Raw genomic sequence first — 26,142 nt, forward strand, 5'->3', positions numbered from 1 at the left:
ACCTAGTTCTTATGGTCTTACGTTATCTCAACTCCAGTTTGGTGCCTGTGGGACATAGGGCTGCTACATAACTGGAGGATTACATGGGGAGGTTGTTTGTGTAGTCAGAGAACAGACAACAGACGTGACCAGCAGCAGCAGCACAGGTAACCGCGTTTTATCAGCAGTTTGCCAGTTCAGATCATAACAGCAGCTCTGGGTGAGTCCTGATTAAAAACCCGACACCCATTTCCCTCTCCCTCTCTCTCGTCGGGTTTAGAAATGAACTGTGACACCTTTCCCCAAAGGCCGGGGTCAGCTCCCACCATGATGCTCCATGCTCTACACTAACGTCAACCTTGGGGATGCTCAGCAGCTCAGATCTTAATAAGAGTTTGTAAAGATGTCACTTTGGAGTCTGTCACTGAGCTGGCCCAGACTTTAAATCCTACAGCTCAGTGTACATCTCTCTGTAAAGCCCAGACATTCATCTTCCATAGCCCAACCATCCATTTCAGTAGCTACAGGGCTTTCCAGTTCACTTGCTTCCTTGACATTAAAGATCTGCGATATTTATGATCATGCTCCTGAAAACCATAACAACACGGCATATCTATATATACACGCACACACACTGAGTACTTCAGATGGTACAACTGGCCTTGAAGGCTGCTATAACGATAGTCTGCTGATTTGCCGAGTCATGTACAGCAACAACTCAAGTTTGGATTCTTGTACGTTTAACTCCATTTTAAAATTAGCTGCAATGTGATCACTCACTCAAGTAAGTATCAGAAAGTGAAGAATTGGAATTTTACTACCTGGTATTTTGTTTCAGTTTTGCCAGCTGCGGCTCAGATCTTGTCTCTTCCACCTACCCCCTCCCACCAACCGTCAAAGGTTGTGGGTTCAAGCCCAACAGAGAACTTTGCTAACGCTCCAGTGCGGCTGAAGGTGCTGTCATTCAAACTGAGACGTGGGAATGAGGCATGTTAGCTCTGCTGGATGGATGTAAAAGGTGCCTCAGGCCGGGAAGTTGTCCCCAGTGTTCTGGCCAAAACATACACCTCAAAATTAACAAAAAAAAAGTGTTAGCTGGTCGTCACTTTGCAAGGTTGGGGTGCAATGATTACTCTTCAAAGCTCACTTTGTTGGCTCTGAAATGCTTCAAAACATCCTTAGGCTGTGATAGCACCATACAGACAGCAGTCTTCACTTCTCTTGGTCAATTGTGAAAGATCTCTGCTGATTGGTATTGAGCCTGTCACCACTGTAGGTGTAATGTTGTATTCCTCACTCTGTTCAATCATCCTGTGATCTTTATACTTTAGGATCTGCCTGTACTGCATGCAAAACAAAACTTTTCACTGTACCTAGGTACATGTAACAATAATAAATCAAATCACTGCGCTGTGTAGCTTTGTCGCATCATGGGATGGCAAGAGAGAGGAGACTTTCCTTTCACTTCCAGTTTGAAGTGAAATTCTGATCATGTTCTGATTTCACTACAAGGTCAAATGACCAGCATGAATCCATTGTCGGAAAAACCTGGTTGACTAATGTCCTTTCGTGCTGTCCTTACCTAGTCTGTAACTCCAGACCCTCAGTAATGTGGTTGACTTTTAACTGCCCTCTGGACAATAAACGCTTGTTTAGCCAGTGATGCCAAACACCTGCAAATAAATAACAAAAAATAAAATCTGTCTGCCAGGTGCAGCTCTCTAAGCACTCTGGACTGACTATCCCGGACCCAGTCTAGACTGCAGTACAGGCAGAGTTGTTACAGGATCTGTGCACACTTCTGTATCCAGATCACTGGACAGATCACTGAATGGGCTTTTAGCATGGCCTGCTCTACGGACTCTTTCATGACTTGTACATAGGAGGTCTGGGCAACAGTGGCGGTGAACATCTTGAGGGCCAGAAGTCATAGTACAGAAAGAGGCCATTCTGCCCATCAAGGATGGTCCGCCAATCAATGAGGTCACGGTTATTCTGAGAATCCATAACTCCACTTTCTTGGCTTACCCTCACTATCATGGATTCCCTTACTGATCACAAATCTGTCTGTCTCAGCACCTCAATTTCCTCAATAGCCCTCCATCTTAAGTAGGAGACCGCACATTCTGAGATCAATGTCCTCTGGTCCTCGACACTCCCACAAGGGAAATGACCTTTCCACACTCTCCAAATTTAGAAAACCTTTGAAGGTGAGAAGGCCACTCAGCACATTTGTGACCATGCTGGCCCTCTTAGCTTCAGAAAAGTCTAAGTGATGGAAATCCATCAACATACCACTTCTGCCTGTATCATCCTCAGTGCAACAGTGAGAGGAAACTCTATCCTTTAAACAGATGTTATTATACAATTGGCAGTGATGTTTTGGGGAATAAACACAATGATCAAAGATGGCTGCCTCAGACACAGCTAATCGTACCCGATTAAGCCAGAGACGAAGTATTCCCTTGGCAGGAGTAAAGCATCCCCCAGTGGCTGACAACTTCATGTTTTGTGTTCATTATTTCTAGCCTGTGACTTCCTCATCCAGTTACTGTTTTCCCACAACAGCCCTGATGAGGAGTGGAGCCAGGGGTCAAGTCCCAGCCTCGATTCCTTTCCTTCGCAAAGTTACCACAAGGATTTAGAAGGCACAACTGAATATTTTTACATCACACTCCATTAGCTACTGGCTCCTGCCATGACAAAAGGCAGGTTGGCCTAGAGTCTCTACAGAAAATTCACCTTCAGCAAAAACAGCAGCAAGCAGAAAGTGAACTAGCAGCACTTTACACAAAACAAAAAATGTCAGTCTAGCAGCACCTTTAAATTTAAAGATTTGCATCTAAAACAAAAGTAAAATACAAACAGATATTCCACGTACAGTGGGATGCTTGAAATCCAAAATCTATTGAAAGGGTTTGGAAGTCGAATCAAAAGGAACAGACCAGTGGCCACCATACCAACTCAGTTTCTCTCGCACTTGGCTTTCAATTCAGATTCTCTTCCTTCAGTTTAAATTCCTCCTAGGTCCAGCCACGCCCCACTATTGCTGCATTCCTCCCATTCCCTTCAAGTGATGCAACACAAAATTTATTTTTATTAAAATCATTTGTTGTTAATAAAGAGCTCGGATTCCAAACTAGTGGCATGTGGGCTTGCAGGTTGTGAAAGGGTTTAATTATTAACTCTACACTTCCTGGAGTATTAATGCAAGTTTGTCCAAAATCTCTGCGATATAAACAATAAAAAGAGAGAAAATATTGGAAGACGTGAGCTTGGTTTTGTGTTTTGAATAATCAGCCCACAATCCTGAGCTAGCACCTTGTGCTGCTCTTGTCTCACTGAGGCAGGAGCAATGAGCAGACCAAAATATTTCCCTCATGCTGGTCTTGTGAAAGACAGGGTGGAGGTTCTGCCTCTTCCAGCACTAAGTGGAAACTTATGCATTAAACTGACCGACCGACCGACATCCATTGTGTACAAGTTCCAGGCTGGATTCCAGCCCTTTGGGTGAACTCTCCCTGATGTGATGGCAGGAACATGTTGGGAAAGGGGTGGAAACTGTGACTGTAACAGTATAATTAAAAACATTTCCAAAACACGAGGTCCTTTTGTGCAGCATCAATGGCACTGAATTTCTTGGGGCCTGCGTAAGGGCGCAATCAGTCACTTCTGAAATTAAAATTCATCTGCCTCCTACTAAAACTCAGTCTGAACCTGTGTTAAATTGAATTTTTATTGCTTCTTTATATTATTGCACAATTGGTCTGCTTTAAAGCTGAACAGTTTCAAAAATGTACCAGCTCTTAAAGAATCATTTAAGTTCTTAACACAGGAAATATTTATACAAGCATAAAACTTTACGAGGTACATAATGGATTTTTTTTAAAAACACAGGCGCATCACCCAGATCCCAGCTCTTGGCAGAACCCAAAGGCAACAATTTGATTTATACAGTTCCTTTGGAATATCCAGAGATGCTTACAGATGTATTACCAGAGAGAGAGAGAGAGAGAGAAAAAAAATCGGATTCTGAGTCACAGAAGGTAATATTGGAAAAGGTGACTGAAATATTGGTTGAAGATGTAGGTTTGACGGAATGTCTCGACAGTACTAGTCAACATTTCACGTGAGGATATTAAAGTGGAGGGAACAGTTCAAAGAAGGTTTTAAAGTCATACAGCATGGGGCCTGGTGGCCCTCAGGTTAAAAAATCATCACTAGCCCCTTCTCTCTAATGACAGCACAGCCCTATGGTCTGGTAAGACTATGGTGACACACACACATACACACAGAGCATGAAAACAAACCCTTCGTCCAACCAGTCCATGCCAACCACAATTCCCAACTAAACTAGTTCCACCGGCCTGTGCTTGGCCAAACATTTCTTATTCATGTATTTATTCAAATGTCTTTTAAATGTTGTAACTGTACCAATATCCAACACTTCCTCGAAGTTCATTCCACACAAGAACCATTGTGTAAAATAATTGCCCCTCATCTTTTTCCTCTCACCTTAAAAATATATCCACTAGTCTTGTAATCCCCCACCTTAGGGAAAAGACACCTGCCATTCACCTCATCTATAGCTCCCATGATTTTATAAAACTTTATGCCTCCATCTCCTATGCTGCAACGAGAAAAGTCCCAGCCTCCCCTTATAAGTCAAGCTCTCCATTCCTGCCACAGCCTGGTAAATCTTTTCTGAACCTTCCCCGGTTTAATAATATCCTTTCTATAACTGAGCAATGCAGACCTAGACTCAGTACTCCATAACAGACCTCACCAGTGTCCAATACAAAATCAACATGACGTCCCAACTCCTATACTCAAAAAGGTCCGAGAAATGAAGGCAAGCATGCAAAACCTTCTTACCCACCTGTGACACAAGCTTCAAAGAATTATATACCTGAGCCCCAAGACTAGACTAATACCTGTAATGAGCAGATATCTTTATGAGGAAAGGCAAAGGCAGGCTGGGCCTGTATCCTCTCGAGTTTAGAAGAGTCAGAGGTGACGTTTCAGAAACGTACAAGACCGAGGGGACTTGACTGGGGGGATGTGGAAAGGTGGTTTCCTCTTGTGGGTGAATCTCAAAACTAGGGCCACACTCTGAAAATAAATGAGCTGCCCACTGAAGACAGACACTGAACGTCTCTGGATCTCCCTTCCTCAAAAGGCAGTTGATGCAGAATCTTAAAACTATTTTTAAAGTAGAGGGAGATACATTCTTAATTACCAAGGAGAATGAAAGATTAAATCAGGGATATACAGAAATGTAGAGTGGAGGATAAAAGTCAGATCAGTCATGATCTTATGGAATAGTCATCGAATCAAAGAATCCCTGCAGTGTGGAAACAGGCCATTCGGCCCATCGAGTGCACACCAACCCTCTGGGAAGCATCCCACCCAGACCTAATCCCCTATCCTATCACTGTAACCTTGCATTTCCCATGGTTAACCCACCTACCCTCTACATCCCTGGACACTATGGGGTAATGGAGCACAGTCAATCCACCTAACCCACGCATCTTCGAGGAAACTGGAGCACTTAGAGGAAACCCACGCAGACACGGGGAGAATGTGCAAACTCCAGACAGTCACCTGAGGCTGGAATTGAACCCAGGGCCCTGGTGGTGTGAGGCAGCAGTGCTAGCCACTGAGCCATCATTCTGATTGAGGGGCTGAGTGGTATACTCTTCTTCACAGCCATGGCATTTGACAATGCAGCCAATGGTAGAATAATGGAAATGGAATGAGGCCAGAATAGAGATTTGTGAGATGGCTGAGGAATTGTAGGGATAGACAGAGATAGAAAGGGGGTAAAGGAGAGAAGGGAACGTGGACTCTGAATCACATTTACTGCTGAGCAAATCAGTTATTGCTTCTCCAAGTGGAGACCTGAGTAAAGTCATATGATCAGATTATTTCTTGTACTTACTGGAATGATCTCAACAATCAAGAAATCAACTTGAAAAGGTGAACAGCGGTTTGGATAAAACAGGAACCTCAATGTGGTGCATCAGCAGTAATGTGGTACACTGAATCAGAGGGAATTTTAATGCTTTCTGATGGCGTCAGATGGGTAACATCACCTCAGTCACCCATTATATATCATCCTGGAAAGTGAAGGTGGACAGTCTTTACAACAGACTCCTACCTGACACCATCATGAATGTCAAAATGATGCCCTCAGAACTTAATTACACAGGGATGGGTAGCTATTGGCAGAAAGTGAGGACTGCAGATGCTGGAGATCAAAGCGTGATGTTGGAAAAGCACAGTAGGTCAGGCAGCATCCGAGGAGCAGGAAAACTGACGTTCCAGGCAGAAGTCCTTCATCAGGAATGAGTTCGGGAACCTCTGGGGTGGAGGGATACATGGGAAGGGGGTGGGGCTGGGAAGAAGGTAGCTGAGAATGAAATAGGTGGATGGAGGTGGGGGGTGAAGGTGATAGGTCGGAGAGGAGGATGGAGTGGAGAGGTGGGAAAGGAGATTGACAGGTGGGACAGGTCATGGGGACAGTGCTGATCTCTAAGGTTGGAACTGGGGTATGGCAAGGGGAGGGGAAAATGAGGAAACTGGTGAAGTCCACATTGATACCCTGGGGTTGGAGGGTCCCAAGGCGGAATTTTGAGGAGTTCTTCCTCTAGGCGTCGGGTGGTGAGGGAGCGGTGTGGAGGTGGCCCAGGACCTGCATGTCCTCGGCAGTGTGGGAGGGGGAGTTGAAATGTTCGGCCACGGGGCGGTTGGGTTGATTGGTGCACGTGTCCCGGGGATATTCTCTGAAGTGCTCTGCGAGAAGCCATCCAGTCTCCCCAATGTAGAGGAGACCGCATAGTGCAGATGAAACTTTGGTGGATGTGGAAGGCTCCTTTGGGGCCTTAGATGGAGATGAGAGGGGGAGGTGTGGGCATAGGTTTTGCAATCTAATTGAAACTTACAGAACACAGAGACCTGGATAAAGTGAACAATGAGAAGATGTTTCCACGAGTTGGAGAGACTAGGACCCGAGGACACAGCCTCAGAGTGAAAGAACACCCCTTTAGAACAGGGAAGAGAAATTTCTTCAGCCAGAGGAAGGCTAACGTGGCCGAATGGCTTAACTCTGCTCCCCTTTTTTATTGAAATGTTCCTTCTTCCCAAGCAAGTTTTGGAATGAAGGTCTATCTACACAGAATAGTGTGTAAATCAGATTCATTCAGGGTGTGGAGATGAGTTACCTCCCCCTCAAAACAACGAACCACCCTCTGGCTCCACGCTGTGATGAAACATGCAACAGGTGCTTCGATGCACCTTTCCTTCCTCCCAAGAAGACCATCAGGATGGCAGAACGAGGAAGAGATCCTTGAAGGAATTCATCTTCAAACAGGATAGATTTATTTCCTCATAGCTATTAAGTAAAGGCCAGACTACATGAGCACACTGGAGAATACTGCTGACATTATCTTGCTTTACAGAGACAGATAAACCTTAAACTTGCTACGATGGATCCATGAGGGATTTTACTCGAACAAATATGAGAGAGTTACATCTACATACCTAGACAATAAATTATTGCTGAGTGAACCAGATACTCAAATAGCAGCTGAAAGCCTACTTGCAACATCTGTCAACTCTCATTAGCTAAATATCATTACCAAGACATCAAACACAGGGTTTGATCAAGACACTACAGAATCATAAGTGATCATTTCATTTCTACTTCAGCCAACCAAACAGCTATTTCACAATCTCAGGAGTTCGGGGAGGGGCAGAGGGCATTTTCCTTCAGCCACTTAAGTTATCATTTCCCAACCGTGATCGAAGACTTGAGGAACTCTGGCAGGTCATCAGTCAAGACACTTCGGGATAGTGGGACTGTCCTGTGCAGCGAGATTGGCAAATTAGCTTGTATTCTCGAGAAGTTTTGAAGAATATAGTGATCTCATTGAAATTTATAAAACACAAAAGGGATATTCAGGATATTTTGAGATGATTTATTATTTTCATTGCATCAAGGGTACTTGTCACATGGTTTGTTTTGCATGCAGTACAGGCAGGTCATACCACACAAAGATCATAGGGCTAGGAATACAATGCTACGGCTGCAGGCAAGGTGCACAGCGAGATCGGCACAAATTTTAAATTTGGGAAATTCATTCAGACCCAAGTTCTCTCTCTCTGTGGGCCCTTTCTCCCATAGTTTATTCCTCCCCCACCCCATCTTCAGCAAATATAACCAACCTGTTCCTCACTACAAACAGTTCCGAAGGGTCACTCGAACCAAAACGTTAATTCTGCTTTCTCACCACAGAGAGCTCCAGCAATTCCTGGAGAAGGCTGGAAAAGCACAGCAGGTCAAGCAGCATCAAAGGAGCAGGACAGGCGATGTTTCAGGCATAAGCCCTTCATCAGGAATTTTGGAGGGGTGGGGGGTGGTGGTGGTGACGAAAGATAGGTGGGAAGATGGCCAGGTGACACAGGTCGAGAGAGTGGAGCTGAGTTGAAGGGTTGGATCTGGGAATACATGGTGGTGGTGGTGATGGTCATGGTGGAGATGGGGGGAGTTTCGAAACTGTTGGAAGTCGACATTGATGCCGTGTGGTTGAAGGGTCGTCAGACGGAAGATGAGATGTTCTTCCTCCAGTCGTCGGATGGCTTTGGTTTGGTAATGGAGTGACCCAGGACTTGCCTGCCCTTGGGGCAGTGGGAGGGGGAGTTGAAGTGTTTGGCCACAGGGCGTTGGGGTTGATTGGTGCGTGTGACCCTGAAATGCTGGCCCAAGTAGCGCTGGCCTAGGAAAGGACAAAGCTGTCAATGCCTTCAGTTCCTTCTCCAATAACTCCAGCTGGACAGCCACCAGGGTAAGTGCAGAATGGACATTGGCTGTAATCTCTTCCAGCTGCTGTCGCAGTTCCCTACACCTTTGCTGTTGGGGGAGATACTGGAGAAAGGATAACTGGCATATGGACATCAAAAATCTCATGCACTATTCCAAACAGAAGCAGGACATTCAACAGAGGTGATGGCTTAGTGGCATTATCACTGGACTTTTAATCCAGAAACCCAGGTACCATTCTGAGGACCAAGGTTCATATCCTGCCACAGCAGATGGAATTTGAATTAAACAAAAATCTGGAATTAAGACGCTAATGATGACCATGAATCCATCATCAACTGCTGGAAAAACCCATTTGGTTCACTCATGTCCTGCGGGAAGGAAACTGCCATCCTTACCCGATCTGGTCTACATGTGACTCCACACCTGCAGCAATGTGGTTGACTCTTAACTGCTGTCTGGGCAATAAATGCTGGCCTAACCAGCAACGCCCTCATCCAGTCAATGCATTTTAAAAAAAAGGAAAAGTGGAGGCAGTATAAAAATAATGAACTAACTCACTACATTCATTTAAAATAACAATTATGTCCAACCCGTTCCAGCGATGGTTCTATTGACTGTCAGTGGACAGTTCTGTCTCTCACTCATCCAATGATGCTCACACCTTCCAGTCGACATCTCCTTCCAGTAGGCAGTGAACAGGTAGATTTGTCCATCTCTCATGGCAGACTCTTGATATCGAAAGGCTGGGTAAACCAAGTGTACAAATGCAACTGATCAAGCTGGTTTAGCTTCTTTATTGATTCATTTGGGGTGCCCATATCAAGAAGTTAAGAGGATTGCACAAGGAACAAAAGCAGGAAAGGCTAGTGCGCTGCATTAAAAAGCAAAACCTTGAAAGGATTTTGCAAATAATAAATCAAATGCAACTTTTAAAAACTGGGTACTTATAACAGGGTCTTTAGATAAACTGTGAAGCATCTGTGATTAAAATGTTCAGGTTTTTCTTCTAAATTCAGGCAAATTACAACCCACTTTCTGCACAAAACTAAAGTAATTTTGCATAGGTTAAAGCAGGCGCCCTGCATTCTCCACAGATTAATAAATAAAGAAGTGGAAAGCCTGAAGGAAATTAGAAAAACATGGCTGGAAAAGGGAGGTTATTGTTTCGGTTTATTTGACTCCACAATTGGAAGACACTTCCTCCCAAAGGCTTAGTTGGGGTGCAAATCTACTGTCCTCCAATCAGCTCACCAGCCCCCATTTTCCATGGTCAGTCTTGGATCACTCTGCCTCAACTCGGGATCACATGTGTGCTCGCCAATCCCCAGGTGTGTATTTTATCTAAAGCACACACACTATTAAACTGGATACTGCAGTGATATAGAATTTGCCTGTGTTCCTGGAGTGAGATTTTATAACCCCTTTTTCTTGTCATGTTAAGTAAAGCAGTTTTTGCAACAATAGGCTGGGTTGCCATGACAATTAGAAGCATTAATTAGCTATTCAAAGGGTAACTGTCAGAAATAATCTCCAACATTTCAATTTATACAGAGTAGAATAATAGAATCCCTGCAGTGTGGAAACAGGCCCTTCGGTCCCACAAGTCCATTCTGACCCTCTGAAGAGTAACCCATCCAGACCCATTCCCCTACCCTATTATCCTACATTTACCCCTGAGTAACGCAACTAACCTAAACATCTCTGAACATCACGGGCAATTTAGAATGGCTAATCCACTTTAACCTGTATATCTTTGGACTGTGGGAGGAAACCAGAGCACTCAGAGGAAACCCATGCAGACACTGGGAGAATGTGCAAACTCCACACAGACAGTCATCCGAGGCAGGAATTGAAGCCGGGTCCCTCGCACTGGTCGGGCAGCAGTGCTAACCACTGAGTCACCATGCTGGCCCCAGTGTGGATGTCGAGGACTAGAGGGGCCAGGTTCCATTCACACAGATGGATGAGAACTTCCTATTCACATGTCAATGTGTAGGCATTACCTCCAGGTCAGACCTGTACTGAACTGCTTGGTGATTGGAGTCTTGCCTTTTTCCAGTCTCAGAAATATCCTTCTCACTGGTCACTCCAAATTAGATCTCAATCATTCTACTAGATGAACAAGACTATTTTATGGAGGAAACTTGTACAGAGACAATTCATTGCATGTTCCATTATTTTCCATTGCGAAACAAGGTTTTGGAAATGGACCGTTCGCACTGTGAAGGCTGCATTCATTATCTTCAGTTTATTGATATGCAGTTATTCTATATATCATAGTATTTCTCAGTCTCTCGCCCTTAATGAGGGACAACACATGAAGTGAAGCATATAATGTTCCTGTGGCCAGCGTTCAGAGTGCAGGGTCACTGTTGTAAGTATCAGATAATGCCATCAGTTCATAAAGTGCTTGCTGAATTGAAGTTGCACTGTGGATTGGAGTGAGCATGGTGCTCATTTATTGGAGTGACAAGCCACATGACACTCGAGACAAATGTCTTATTAGATTTATTATTTTTATTAGATTCCCTACACTTGAAAACAGGCCCTGCAGCCCAACAAGTCCACACCGACCCTCCGAAGAGTAACCCACCCAGACCCATTTCCCTCTGACTATTACACCTAACACTATGGGCAATTTAGCATGGCCAATTCACCTAACCTGCACATCTTTGGACTGTGGGAGGAAACCGGAGCACCCGGAGGAAACCCACGCAGACACGGGGAGAATGTGCAAACTCCATACAGACAATCGCCAGAGGCTGGAATCGAACCTGGTCCCTGGTGCTGTGAGGCAGCAGTGCTAATCACTGAGCCACCATGTCAATGGGAAAACCCTGAAAAATCACGATATGCATCCTTTCAACAGGATCACAGATTAGTGGTCAGGAGCAAGAAACAGGACTGATCTTTCCATTTGACTGTACTCATTAAGTCGCAACAGTGCTGGACTTTAAAACAGATTACATTTTTAAGTGTCTCTTCAGTTGAAATAAAACAGAATATGCTTGCTTGGGGAATTGTGCCTAGGACTAGAGACAGGCTCATGTGATTGGGCTGCCTGGGGGTGGGGGGTGGGATGTAGGAGAAATCCCAAACTGAACCCTGTCAGTTAGCAGTTTTCACACCTTGATGGACAGCAATGGCTGGGAGGGTGGGAAACAGAGCGAGCGTGAGAGAGGGATGCACATAAAAAAGGATTTATTGCTGGTGTGGAGAAAGAGAAGCAGCAGCTAACTACTGCAGAGAGCAGGGCAAATTGTTTTTCTGTTACCTAAGCCGACTATTTGTAAAAACAAAACTTGTTCTGTTTGATAAAAAGGACAACTGATGGGATTTTTGAAGATTTAAGGAGGGTCTTGCTGGTGGAAGTCAGCTTAGGAATGATGATCAGACTTTTCAAAAGGACAAAAAAAAAGATTTGACTTGGCAGATTAGGGAGAAGTGAACCAGTTGAAAAACTGGAATGGATTTAAATTTGGGACTAAATCTTGAATCACGACACCAGAAGCTTGGCAGGAATCCCCAGTCGAGGATAAAATGGAGGAAGAATTTTTTTTCTCACAAGGTAGCTAGTCTGTGAAATTTTGTCTCTCAGAGGACCGTTGAGGATGAGTCATGGAGTAAATTCAAAATTAGAATCCCTACAGTATCGAAACAGGCCTTTCAGCCCAACAAGTCCACAATGACCCCCCCTGCCCCCAAGAGAGTAACTCACCCAGACCCATTCCCCTATATTCACCCCTGATGTACCTACACTACACGTCCCTGAATTGACCATGCTAAACTGCCCAACCTACACATCTTTGGATTGTGGAAGGAAACCGGAATACCCAGAGGAAACCCATGCAGACCGTGCAAACTCCACACAGACAGACAGTCACCTGAGGGTGGAATCAAACCCAGGTCCCTGGCGCTGAGGCAGCAGTGCTAACCATGGGGTCACCATACTGCCCAGTACAAGGCTGATTCAAGCTGAGATGGAAAGATTTTTCATTATTTAGGGAAGCAAGGAAAATGGAGTTAAGATAATAAAATCACGGCTGATCTAATTAAGTGGTGGAGCAGAATTTTTGGGCTGTATGATCTATTTTTGCTCCTGCTTCTTATGGTCTTAAAATGTTCATTATATATCAATGGTGTTAAGTACTTACTGCGGAAGTAACTGATACACTGACTCAAAAAAAAAAGGTAAAGCGAAGGAAGGTTCAATCAACGTTGATTTTCGCTGGTTTGTCATTATGAATCTTAAAATGGGGAACTTGGTGTTTTTTCTGTTGGTTGCTGGGAAATTTCACCTCGTGAAAAATAGAAAGTAGAAGTCTCTGGAGGCATCGTAACAATTAGTAAAATAGCACTGTCGGGTGTGTCTGGTGACAGGAATCTCTATTCTGAACCTTGATAACAGATTCAAACACGTCCATGAAAATCACACAGCAATTTGTTCAGAGAAAAGCATCAGCAGAGCAATTGACAGTCCCATTGAATTTTCATGCAGGGCCATAACTCTCAAATAAAATCTGTCTCAAAATTTCAGCAATCCGACATTAGCTAGCGTGGGTCCATTAACATTGTCAAATGTGCAGCGCAGTCAATGAAATTATACTCTCATTCCATCTGCAGGCCACATTAGCTCCTGAATAACATGGTATCTAGGTCAGACACATCTCTTAATGAGTGTTGTTTCTCCCCTTTGGCTTTCATGCTCTAGATACTTTGAATCGTGGATAATAGTCTCTTCTCTTTATTCATAATAAGGAGGATGATTTGTAATTCTGCAGGGCCACTTGGAAGTGAAACGTAAACAAAAGAATGAGTCTATTTGGTTACTGCTTCCAAGGAGAATGGTACAGGAATGCTTTGGGAGTCAGACTCTCACCTGTAATTTTTCTTTTTGGGGTGCAATTTCAGAGCTATTTTTCTACACTCCTGTATTTTAGCAAATTGATTATTTTTGGTGTTTGGGCCTATCCAGTTTGGAGCAATAACTTGCCAAGGCATCCCCACAAGCACCAGCTGCATGGACAAGAGTGAGTATATTGGAACATCGCCATCCCCATTTTGCATGGAATTGTGTCAGGGTAACATTGTCCTTGCTTCAGTACTACTCGGTAAAACCCTAACGCTCCTTATGCAGTAGCACTGTGGACATTCCCTGACCAGACTGACAAGTTGGTCAAGATAACACCCACATCATCTTGTCAAGGGCAATGCTGGACAGACAATGAATACACCCTGGAGGTTCCGTGCCTCTATTCGTGATGAAGGACTTTTGCCCGAAATGTCGATTTTCCTGCTCCTCGGATGCTGCCTGACCTGCTGTGCTTTTCTAGCACCACTCTGATCTAAACTCCGGTTTCCAGCACTTTTGCCTCGACAATGAATACAGTCAGGCGAAAAGGGAGAACTGCAGATGCTGGAGATTACAGTCGCGTGTGGAGTGCTGGAAAAGCACAGCAGGTCAGGCAGCATCCAAGGAGCTGGAAAACTGACGTTTCGGACAAAAACCCTTCATCAGGAATGAGGACATGCCCTTATTCCTGGTGAAGAGCTTTTGCCCAAAAAGGTCGATTTTCTTGCTCCTCGGATGCTGCCTGACCTGCTGCACTTTTCCAGCATCTCACACTCAACGATGAATAGTCAGTTCTGCTATAACATGGTAGTTCTGTTTTCATGCAATCCTGCATTATAAGAAAATCGGGGAATAGCAGCACCATTTAAACTAATGGGGCTGGAATCGCATAATATCCAATACACTCTTTAATGTTCGAGCCTTGGAAACAATATTCTCTATTCGTCAATCGCATTAGAGTGAATTAGTGTTAACGAAACAAGTTATAACAGAACAACCTGTACTGGCCTCTTTCAGGTGATGCACACACCTCAAATGAACGAAAATAAGTTGGATCCAATGGGTAAGCAACGTCTTACAATCTCATGCTCTGTTAATGTCCATGCATGCAAACCTTCTAAGTTAAAGTCATAGGCCATCAGGAATACTGATCCTAGTTAACTTTCCAGCTACTTGTTTGTGCTATATGGAGACCACACTGAATGATCTAATTGCTGTCTCAATAGAGGCCAGCTAACAGAACACAAACTAGCAAATGACCCTGGTCTCTAGTGCCACACTCACAACTTGCTCAGATCGAACTGTGGTGACCAATGTCTTGGAGCAAATTTGAGTTGTTTACATGACTAAACCCAATTCCCCGTCTCAGGCAAAATCACAGTGTCGATGTCACAGTGCAGTTCTTACACCAGGTCACGCAGCCATCTTGAAAACTGCCCCAAACACTTCTCAAAATCAGGGAAATACCAGCTTCGGCACTTCCTACTGAGTAATTCTGTACAAGCTCAGAACAAACCGTGGTTGAGGGACTAAGTCAGAAGTCTCACAAACCCAGGTTGTAGCCCAACACGTTTATTTGAAACCACTAGCTTACAGAGCACTGCTCCTTCATTAGGTGATCCTGAAGAATAGTGCTCCAAAAAGTAGTACTTTCAAATAAACCTGTTGGATTATAACCTGGTGTCATGTGACTTCTGACTTGGTCCACCCCAGTCCAACACCTGCACCTCCACATCATGGCTGAGGGAGACTGTGTTGCAGTAGTAATGTCACTGGACAAGTTATTGAGACACCTAGGCTAACATAATGGGGACAGCTTTCAAATCCCACCATAGGAGCTGGTCAAAGTTGAATCCAGTCATTAAGACAATCTGGAACTGAAAACTAGTCTCAGCAATGGTGACTGGGAAACGGTCACTGATTTTCTTTTTTTAATGACAATCAGGCTCACTAACATTTTTTAGGGATAGACATCTGCCACATTTACCTGGTCTGGCCCATGTGTGACTCCAGGCACATAACAATATGGTTAATTTTAAACTGTCCTGAAATGGCCTCCAAAATAAAAAAAAAGTTTTATTAACAACTAGGGACTGACAATAAATCTCGTCCTTGCCCATGAAATAATATATTTTGAAAACATGGTTGGTGATTCTCCTCTGAATAGAAGAACAAAGAAAATTACAGCACAGGAAGAGGCCCTTTGCTCCTCCAAGCCTGCGCTGATCCAGATCCTCTATCTAAACCTGTCACCTACTTTCTAAGGATCTGTATCCCTCTGCTCCCTGCCCATTCATGTATCTGTCTAGATACATCTTAAGTGACGCTATCGTGCCCATCTCTACCAACTCCACTGGCAATTTGTTCCAGGCACTCACCACTCTCTGCGTAAAAGAGCTTTCTACGCAAATCTCCCCTAAACCTTTCCCCTCTCACCTTGAACTAGTGACCCCTAGTAATTGAGTGCTCCACTCTGGGGAAAAAGCTTCTTGCTATCCAGCTTGTCTATACCTCATCATTTTGTAGGCCTCAATCAGGTCCCCCCTCAACCTCCATCTTTCTAACAAAAATAATCCTAATCTACTCGACCTCTCTTCACAGCTAGCACCCTCCATACCAGGCAACATCCTGGTGAACCTCCTCTGCACCCTCACCAAAGCATCCACATCCTTTTGGTAATGTGGCAACCAGAACCGTACACAGTATTCCAAACTAGGCCAAGCCAAAGTCCTATACAACAGTAACTTAACCTGCCAACTCTTGTACTCAACACCCCTTCCGATGAAGGAAAACGTGCAGTGTACCTTCTTGACCACTCTATCAGCCTGCGTTGCCACCTTGAGGGTACAATGAATCTGAACACGCAGATCACTCTATAAGAGGGCTTTTCCACTGAATTGGATCTTCCCAAAAAGCAACACCTTGCATTTGCCCAGCTTGAACTCTATCTGCCATTTTTCGGGCCAACTCTCCAATCTATCTATATTCTGCTGCATTCTCGGACAGTCCCCTTCATTATCTGTTACTCCACCAATCTTAGTGTCATCGACAAACTTCACAATCAGACCACCTATACCTTCCTCCAGATCATGTGTGTATATCACAAACAACAGTGGTCCCAACACGGATCCCTGTGGAACACCACTGGTTACAGTTGGCCATTCTGAGAAACTCCCTTCCATGACTACTGCCTCCTGCTACCCAGCCAGTTCTCTATCCATCTAGCTATTACACCCTGGACCCCATGCGACTTCACTTTCTCCATCAGCCTACCATGGGGAACTTTATCAAATGCCTCACTAAAGTCCATGTATATGACATCTACAGCTCTTCCCTCAATCAATTTTGTCATTTCCTCAAAGAATTCTATTAAGTTGATAAGACATGACCTTCCCTGTACAAAACCATGTTGCCTATCACTGATAAGCCCATTTTCTTCCAAATGTAAATAGATCCTATCCCTCCATATCTTCTCCAGCAGCTTCCCTATCACTGACAGCAGGCTGCTGGTCTATAATTACCTGGATTACCCCTGCTACCCTTCTTAATCAAGGGGACAACAGTAGCAATTCTCCAGTCCTCTGGTTCTACACCCGCATTCAAGAATGCTGCAAAGATATTGTTAAGGCCCCAGCGATTTCATCTCTCACTTCCCTCAGCAACCTGAGATAGATCCCATCTGGACCTGGGGGCTTATCCACCTTATTGCCTTTTAGAATACACAACACTTGCTCCCTCCTTATGCCGACTTGACCTTGAGTAATCAAAACATCTATCCTTAACCTCAACATCTGTCATGTTCCTCTTCTTCGGTGAATACTGATGCAAAGTACTCATTAAGAATCTCCCCCATTTTCTGACTCCACGCATAATTTCCTTCTTTTGTTCTTGAGTCAGCCAACCCGTTCTCTAGTTACCCTCTTGCTCCTTAAGGCTTTGGGATTTTCCTTAACCCTGTTTGCTAAAGATACTTTAACGCTCTTAATTCCTCGTTTCAGATTGGTCCTACATTCCCGATATTCTTCCAAAGCTTTGTTCGTCTTCAGCCACCTAGACCTTATGTACATTTCCTTTTTCCTCTTAGCTGCCATCCATCGTTTCCTAATCTTGCCATTTCTATCTCTCATTTTCAGTGTCTGCCCTGCACTCTAATCAACCTCTCTTTAAAAGCCTCCCATATATCAAACGTAGATTTACCTTCAAACAGCTGCTCCCAATCCACATTCCCCAGCTCCTGCCAAATTTTGCTGCAGTTGGCCTTCCCCCAATTTAGCACTCTTCCTTGAGGCCCACTTTCGTCTTTGTCCATGAGTATTCTAAAACTTATGAAATGTTACAATTGCAACGTTTAAGAGGCATTTGGATGCGTATATGAATAGGAAGGGTTTGGAGGGATATGGGTTGGGTGCTGGCAGGTGGGACTAGATTGGGTTAGGATATCTGGTCGGCATGGACAGGTTGGACTGAAGGGTCTGTTTCCATGCTGTACATCTCTATGACTCTATGGTGATCATTATTCCCAAAGTAAACCCCTATTGAAACTTCAACCACCTGGCCAGGCTCATTCCCCAGCACCAGGTCCAGTCTGGCCCCTTCCTGAGTTGGGCGGTTTACATACTTGATAAGTTGGCAGTTCAAGTGGTCTTGCATAGTCCAAAGCAAGATAATCGAGTAGAAAATACTCAAGTCTAATGTAGCCTGAATGAATGTTGTTGTATCTCGATAAGTTAGATGTTGAGATAGTGATGCAGCAATCACTACTGACCCTAGTTCCTTCCTCCAGCTGGATTTAACATATAGAAACAGGGAACCGGAGCAGGAATAGGCCATTTGGTCCTTTAAGACTGCTTTGCTCACCCTCGGCATTCGATATGTTGGAGATCAGCTTGGCTTTAGAGGATTGTGTAACCAGCTCAACTACTGTTCATACTCCTCTCCCAGTTTCTACTTCCGCCAGGAAAAGTGCTGCCGTAGTTTGCAGATATCCAACTTTCTGCCATTCAATATGGTCATAGCTCAGCATCCAGCTCAATAGCTGATTACTGCTTCTCCCCAATATCTGTGATCCTCTTCACCCCATACGCATGTCCCGTTCCTTCTTGAAATCACACAATATTTTGGCCTCAAAGGCCTTGTGGTGGTGAATTCCACAGGCTCACCAGTCCGAGTGAGGAAATCGCTCATCTCAGTCCGAAACAGTTTACCCAGCATCCATAGACTGTGAAGCCCGCTTCTGGACTCCCCTACCACTTGAAACATCCTTCCTACACCCAACCTGTCAAGTCCTGTTAGAAAAACTTCAATGACATCCCCGTTCATTGTTCTGAACTCCAGTGAACATAATCCTTAATCAATTCAACTTCCCAACCTGTGTCAGTCCCATTATCCTGGGAAAATCAGAGAAGCCAACCTTTGCTTCCCTCCCCTCTATAGGGAGAACATCCTTGCTCAGACGAGATGACCAAAAATTGCATACAATAGTCTCAAGGCCCTATATAATTGCAATAAGGCATCCTTGCTCCTCCACTTGAATCCGCTCACAATGAAGGCTATTATACCATTTACCTACTTTACGGTTTACTGCATCAGTAAGCTTACCTTCAGCGACTCCTGTACAGGGTCACCCAATTCCCCCCTCTCAAATTATAGCCTAAATCTTAATAATAATCTGCCCTCCTGTTTTAGCTACCAAAGTGGATAACTTCTCAATTGCCCAGATTATACTGCATTGGCCACGCATTTGCCCACTCACTCAGCTTGTTCATATCGCTGAGCTCATTACATCACCAGACTTAAAACCTACAAAATCTTATCTTCTTACCTGGAAAACCTGCATTGATTTGTTCAATTGAAGAAGTTTACTCCTTCCTCCCAGCTCTCATTGTCCAGAAAACAAAAGACGAAATGTGTTAGTTTGGGCCATAATCTTTGCGTTTAAGTACATCTTTCCTATCTGGTCAAAGTGAAGACTGCTCACCTATAACAACTATTTAAACAAAAAAATAAAGCAGATTTTTAAAAACGAAATCATAGGCATTGGAGTGTTGATTATCTGCAATCCAATTATCTGACCAGCAGATTTTCTGCCAGACATTTCACAACATCAGCTGTGCATGGAACTACATAATGCTTCAACTGATAATGATGTTTGCCTATTTTTATTCTCGGGGTCTAGGGCTTTTTGCTGCATCATACAATATCTGCAGATTCTGGGTTACTTGCCTGTTTACAACAGTACAGCACGTACCAGATTCAACCTTTTTCTTACAATACTCAATTTTAAAAGCTGCAATCGAATGTTACCTAAACTTTACTTTCTGTTTACTCTCTGTATTCATTCCACTACATTGTTCTTTCTGAACTTAAAGCCTGGTCCCTCACCCAAGACTCTTATCAAAAAGTTTCAGCAGTAACTGTTTTAGGAGCACTCTCACGCACCATTTCAAAGCGCACAATTTCCCGTCCTTAGCTGAGTATATACGACAATGTTCTGTTGATATTAACTGCAAAAGCACGCCAGACACCATGGCACAGAATAGGATGCAAATGTTCCCATGATAATTTGTGATGACACCTCGGACACCATTGTAATCAGACACCATATTAGCAAAAAAGTTTTTTTAAAAACATAATACAGTCGACAAAAGTAAAAATCCACTAAATGCCCCAGAGTCTCAATGAGCTTACCTCAATAGTCAGATGAGCTAAAATAGAACAAGAATTGTCCATGACCAATGAACTAAGTACAGCTGCTACAGTTTAATACCATTTTCCTGGACTGACAGGGGTTTAAAATTATGCTAAATCGTATCTCACAACCTTTCAAAGGTCTGGCAAAATCCTAAAGACACATTTGTCTTCTTGTATTTGATTGTTATGGTGTTGGATCAGGATCCCATGGAACAGCAGGAGATGCCTGGATTTATAGGTCTGTTTCTGTTCAAAGAATCAGACTGAACAGTCAAAATTCTTGATTCTAGCAGCTAAATTAATAGAAAGCTGACGTTTCTTATGGAAAAAAAATTAACATGCATCAGGGAAGAATCATGTTTAACCCTCCACTCTGTCTTTACAACTGGCGTACAGATTGCAGTGCCTACCGCGGACAAGTTATAAAAGTGAGCAAGGAAAATACCTTTCTGCCAAATAACAGTTACGTGCTACAAGGAAGAAGTTTGAGTTTGCATTTCAAAGAACTTCGAATTTAAAAACTAGATGGAGTATGCCATTTTTATGGCAGACTATTCAGAAGATAGTGTCAACGTTGCCAATTAGCTCAAGCTACTGGAATGTTGGAGTTTTCTGTGTAATGCGGCTGCACAGATTTCAAGCTCTATGGAATGAATGAGCTGGGATGTGTGTCAAGGGGGATTATGCTCATTCCACAACATATTCCCTTCCCAAAAAAGCTTTTCACCCTCGGCATTCGATATGTTGGAGATCAGCTTGGCTTTAGAGGATTGTGTAAATGGTGCGATACCAGCTCAGCTACTGGTCATACTCCTCTCCCAGTTTCCATCTTCATCAGGAAAAGTGCTTCAGTAGATTGCAGATATCCTACAAAGTCATCCAAAACAAGTACTTTGGGCCTATACTCAATGGAGTTTTATTCATTCACAGAATGAGGGTGTCACTGGCTAGACAGCATTTCCCGCCCATCCCTAATTGCCCAGAGGGCAGTTGAGAGTCAGCCACGTTGCTGAGAGTCTGGAGTCACATGTAGGTCAGACCACATAAGGAGGGCAGTTTTCTTCCTTGAAGGACATTAGTGAACCAGATAGGCTTTTCTGACAATTGTCAATGGATTCATGGCCATTAGACTTTTAATTTCAGATATTTTATTGAATTCAAATTCCACCATCTACCGCGGCAGGATTCAAACTCAGGTCCTCAGAATATGACCAGAGTCTCTGGATTAACAGTCCAGTGATATTAGCACTAGGCCAGAGACAAGAATGAGGGGTGATCGCGATGAAACATAAGATTCAAGGGGATTTGGTAGGATGAATGCTCAGAGGATCTTTCTCCTTGTTGCATGTGAGTCTAGTGTTCAAGAACACAGCTAAAAAAATAACAGTCTCTCACTAATGATGGTGATGAGGATTATTGTTGGCCACTTTCAGTCATGGGTTCACTCTCTTCCTGTCCCCTCCTCCCTTCCAAAGGACAGCAGGATGGGCTGTTATTTAATGTATTCAAGTCAGATTTTGTAATGACAAGGGAGTCCAGAGTTATGGGGGGAAAAGGACCATTGAGAGACAATCTGATCAGCCATGACCTTATCAAAATGGCACAGCGTACTCAAGGTATCTAAAACTTGCTTCTAATTGCTGCGATTGTGACTCGTTGAGTTGTTGCTCCTTCAGCCATGTGCATTTTTCTGTCCTTCATTGGCTGGGTGTTCGCCTGTGGGACATCTTGCACTGTAATCTGATCCACTTGATCCCAATACAAGTGCATATTAGTTTTCCCCATTACAGCTATACTACTGTAAAACCAATTATAATAGCCCAACAGGAAATGAATTCAGATCAAAGACCAGAGCACTACTCGGTGTACTGAATAAACCTGCACATATCAATGGGGTTACTTTGTCATTCATCTTGTGTTGTTCCTATTTCAAAGTTTCAGTTTTTGAGCAAAATTAGAAACAAGTTGAGTTTTCAGGCTGCCCATCTGGCTGGAGTTCCACACAGACCAGTTATCCCGAAACTTGCCCAAAGAAGTTGCTGTTTACATGCGAGCACGGACAGCTTTTGCAATCTTTCAAAGTTTTTTTTTGAGGGGGGAGGGGGATGGAGGGGAGGTGGGGTGTTACAAATCTGAGCAGGAAACGGATATAGAATATCGCTTTGTCACTTTGTGCGAATCAAACATATCTGCAGCTTTACAGAGAAATGAAGTACAAACAGGGGCAGATTGGTCAAAATGTTGCAACATTGGAAAATGACACAAAGCCTGCAGTGAAGTTGACAGGGAATTGTTCTCAGAGCTTGTTACCACTGTCTGCTTTTACATATTAATTCTCTCAGTTTAGAAACTATGAAAGCTTTTCAAACGACCATTTGGAGCTAACAGCAAAACTTGGTGAATTTAAAAATGGCTACGTTAGGATTATTTTCGCTGGAGTCAGATGAATTGGGGAAGTGGGGGCTGGGGTGGTGGGTGGGTTCTCAGAGACTTGTAAAATTCTAACAGGACCAGACAGAGTAGATGCAGGAGGGTGTTCCCAATGGTGGGTGCGTCCAGAACCAGGGGTCACAGTCTGAGGATTCGGGGTAGACCATTTAAGACTGGAGTTCTGTCAATGACGACCGACTTGATACCGACATTTTTTTTTACAAACCCATCAACTCCCACAGCTACCTGGATTACACCTCTTCCCAACCCACCGCCTGCAATTCCCAATTCCTCCGTCGCCACCATATCTGCTCCTAGGAGGACCATTTCCATCACAGAACACACCAGATGGCCTCCTTCTTTAGAGACCGCAATTTCCCTTCCCACGTGGTTAAAGATGCCCTCCAACGCACCTCGTCCACATCCCGCACCTCCGCCCTCAGACCCCACCCCTCCAACCGTAACAAGGACAGAACGCCCCTGGTGCTCACCTTCCACCCTACAAACCTTCACATAAACCAAATCATCCGCCGACATTTCCGCCACCTCCAAACAGACCCCACTACCAGGGATATATTTCCCTCCCCACCCCTTTCCGCCTTCCGCAAAGACCGTTCCCTCCATGACTACCTGGTCAGGTCAATGCCCCCCTACAACCCACCCTCCCGTCCTGGCACCTTCCCCTGCCACCGCAGGAACTGCAAAACCTACGCCCACACCTCCTCCCTCACCTCCATCCAAGGTCCTAAAGGAGCCTTCCACATCCATCAAAGTTTTACCTGCACATCCACCAATATCATTTATTGTATCCGTTGCTCCCGATGTGGTCTCCTCTACATTGGGGAGACTGGACGCCTCCTAGCAGAGCGCTTTAGGGAACATCTCTGGGACACCCGCACCAATCAACCACACCACCCTGTGGCCCAACATTTCAACTCCCCCTCCCACTCTGCCGAGGACATGGAGGTCCTGGGCCTCCTTCACTGCCGCTCCCTCACCACCAGATGCCTGGAGGAAGAACGCCTCATCTTCCGCCTCGGAACACTTCAACCCCAGGGCATCAATGTGGACTTCAACAGTTTCCTCATTTCCCCTTCCCAACCTCACCGCAGTTCCAAACTTCCAGCTCAGCGCTGTCCCCATGACTTGTCCTACCTGCCTATCTTCTTTTCCACCTATCCACTCCACCCTCCCCCCGCCCTATCACCCTCATCCCCTCCCCCACTCATCTATTGTACTGTTTGCTACTTTCTCCCCACCCCCACCCTCTTCTCACTTATCTCTCCACGCTTCAGGCTCTCTGAATTCCTGATGAAGGGCTTTTGCCCGAAACGTTGATTTCACTGCTTCTCAGATGCTGCCTGAACTGCTGTGCTCTTCCAGCACCACTAATCCAGAATCTGGTTTCCAGCATCTGCAGTCATTATAAAGTAAAAACATGTGTTCTTACTCAGCTGAGATACATTTCAGAAGAAAGCACCTAAGCAACTGCATTACCACAACATGACCAACAACGTATGGTGTTTTAAAATATCCATATAATTTCTTGAAGTTATTATCTGTTGTAAATGACTGTTTCATTCGATTGAGATAATTAATAATGGTTTGATGGCTGCGGTAGTTCAGAAGCCACAACCGCGGTCCTGCTAAGGAGAATTTAGTCTAATTGTTCATGAAACAAAAACTCACAGCAAGACTTGAAATTTGCAAATCCACTGGTGCCGAAAGGATTCCTTTTAATGTGCTCACCCTTCCCAAACCACTTCCTGTCTCATTCTGAATATTTTTCTCCATTCCCCTGGAAATCTCAAGTCACACAGTAACAAGCTGGATTTTACACTTGCATTTACGTAGCAGCAATGTGCAAAATTCAATCGTGAAGATTCAATTGAATGCAGATGCATTGAAGCTGGCCATAGCGTAGGGGTGTGCATGTTGACTGGGTTCAGACTTCTGCTTATCATTCCCTATTGTACCAATAGGCAAGGAGGGTCAGAGTACATATCTGTACCTATTTATTGGAGGGGGTCAGGTTACATTGTGATGCCATTCATAGTGTCATATCTGCACAGCATTCGTTAGAAAGTAATAAAAAGGAACAACTTGACAAAGCCAAAAGAGGTAACATGTTACACATAGCACTCCAACCAGTGGATGATTTTAAAAGCTAAGCTAAGGGTGGGAATACTGGTTAACTGCTGTGTTTGACAGAAGTTGATTAATTAATAAGTACAGAACATCCTGAACAAAGAACAATATCCCAGCCAGCACTGGTGAGACGTTACTGGTGCATTAGTGGTATTCAGCTCTACTTAGTCAGTTATACAGCACTGTCTGAGACATTGTAACTGCAGAGCATTAAATTCCAATAACTGTTAAAACCTTCCAGCTCAGCACACTGCAGCAAAGTCCACACATGAAAGTTGCGATGCGATTCTTGGCAGAGAATAGAAGCTGTACATCCAAGATCACTCCCATGGATGGAGTAGGGTATGAGAGCCTGTCGTGCTGACAAAGCTGGAGAGGAAGTAACTTCCTACCCTCTCTACAATGGTCACGTGCATTCAGAACTGTTGGGGAAGATTTCATGCTGGGTTACGCAAACTTGTTTCGACCGTGTGAAACCATCCAGGCTAACATGCCAGTACAATGCTGCCTCTGGAGCTCGCTGTTGGTTTAAACATTTGAGCCAAAAGGTGTGGCACTGGAAAAGCACAGCAAATCAGGCAGCATCTGAGAAGCAGGGGAAAAATCAATGTTTCAGGCATAAGCCCTTCATCAGGAATGGGGTGGGGTGGGAGAGAAGGGAGCTGAGAGACAAATAGGAAGGGGGTTGGGCTGGTCGGGGGTGGGGGGGGGGGTGAGGGGTGAAGGTATCTTACAAGGCAATAGTAGAAGCATGTGGAGGGTGATGGTGATAGGTCAGAGGGGAGGGTGGAACGGGTTAGGTGGAAAGGAAGGTGGAGAGGTAGGACAGTGCTGAGTTGGAAGGTTGAGTCTGGGATGAGGTAGTGAGAGGGGAGATGAGGAAACTGGTGAAATTGATGTTGATGCCGATGCCAGGAGGAAGAATGCCTCATCTTCCACCTTGGGAATATTCATCAGATTAGATTAGATTAGATTCGATTCCTTACAGTGTGGAAACAGGCCCTTCGACCCAACAAGTCCACACCGACCCTCCGAAGAGTAACCCACCCAGACTCATGTCCCTCTGATTAATGCGCCTAACACTACAGACAATTTAGCCTGGCCAATTCACCTGACCTGCACATCTTTGGATTGTGGAAGGAAACCGGAGCACCCAGAGGAAACCCACGCAGACACGGGGAGAATGTGCAAACTCCACACAGATAGGCGCCCAAGGTTG

The 26,142-nt window shown here is 44.4% G+C and overlaps 1 protein-coding gene across 29 annotated transcripts in view; it reads right to left on the bottom strand.

The window, feature by feature from the left end:
* celf2 (cugbp, Elav-like family member 2) overlaps positions 1-26,142 on the bottom strand; it is a 985,143-nt gene that overhangs the window by 276,926 nt on the left and 682,075 nt on the right. For 3 of the 29 annotated variants that reach the window (XM_072562980.1, XM_072562981.1, XM_072562983.1), the window contains one exon: positions 19,477-19,532. The exons of the other annotated variants lie outside the window; for them this stretch is intronic. The gene's annotated coding sequence lies outside the window, so the exon portion shown is untranslated. The remainder of the gene's footprint in view (positions 1-19,476; positions 19,533-26,142) is intronic. 29 annotated transcript variants of the gene reach the window in all.

Source organism: Chiloscyllium punctatum, chromosome 44 (genome assembly GCF_047496795.1).
Source record: "Chiloscyllium punctatum isolate Juve2018m chromosome 44, sChiPun1.3, whole genome shotgun sequence".
Lineage (NCBI taxonomy): Eukaryota > Metazoa > Chordata > Chondrichthyes > Orectolobiformes > Hemiscylliidae > Chiloscyllium > Chiloscyllium punctatum.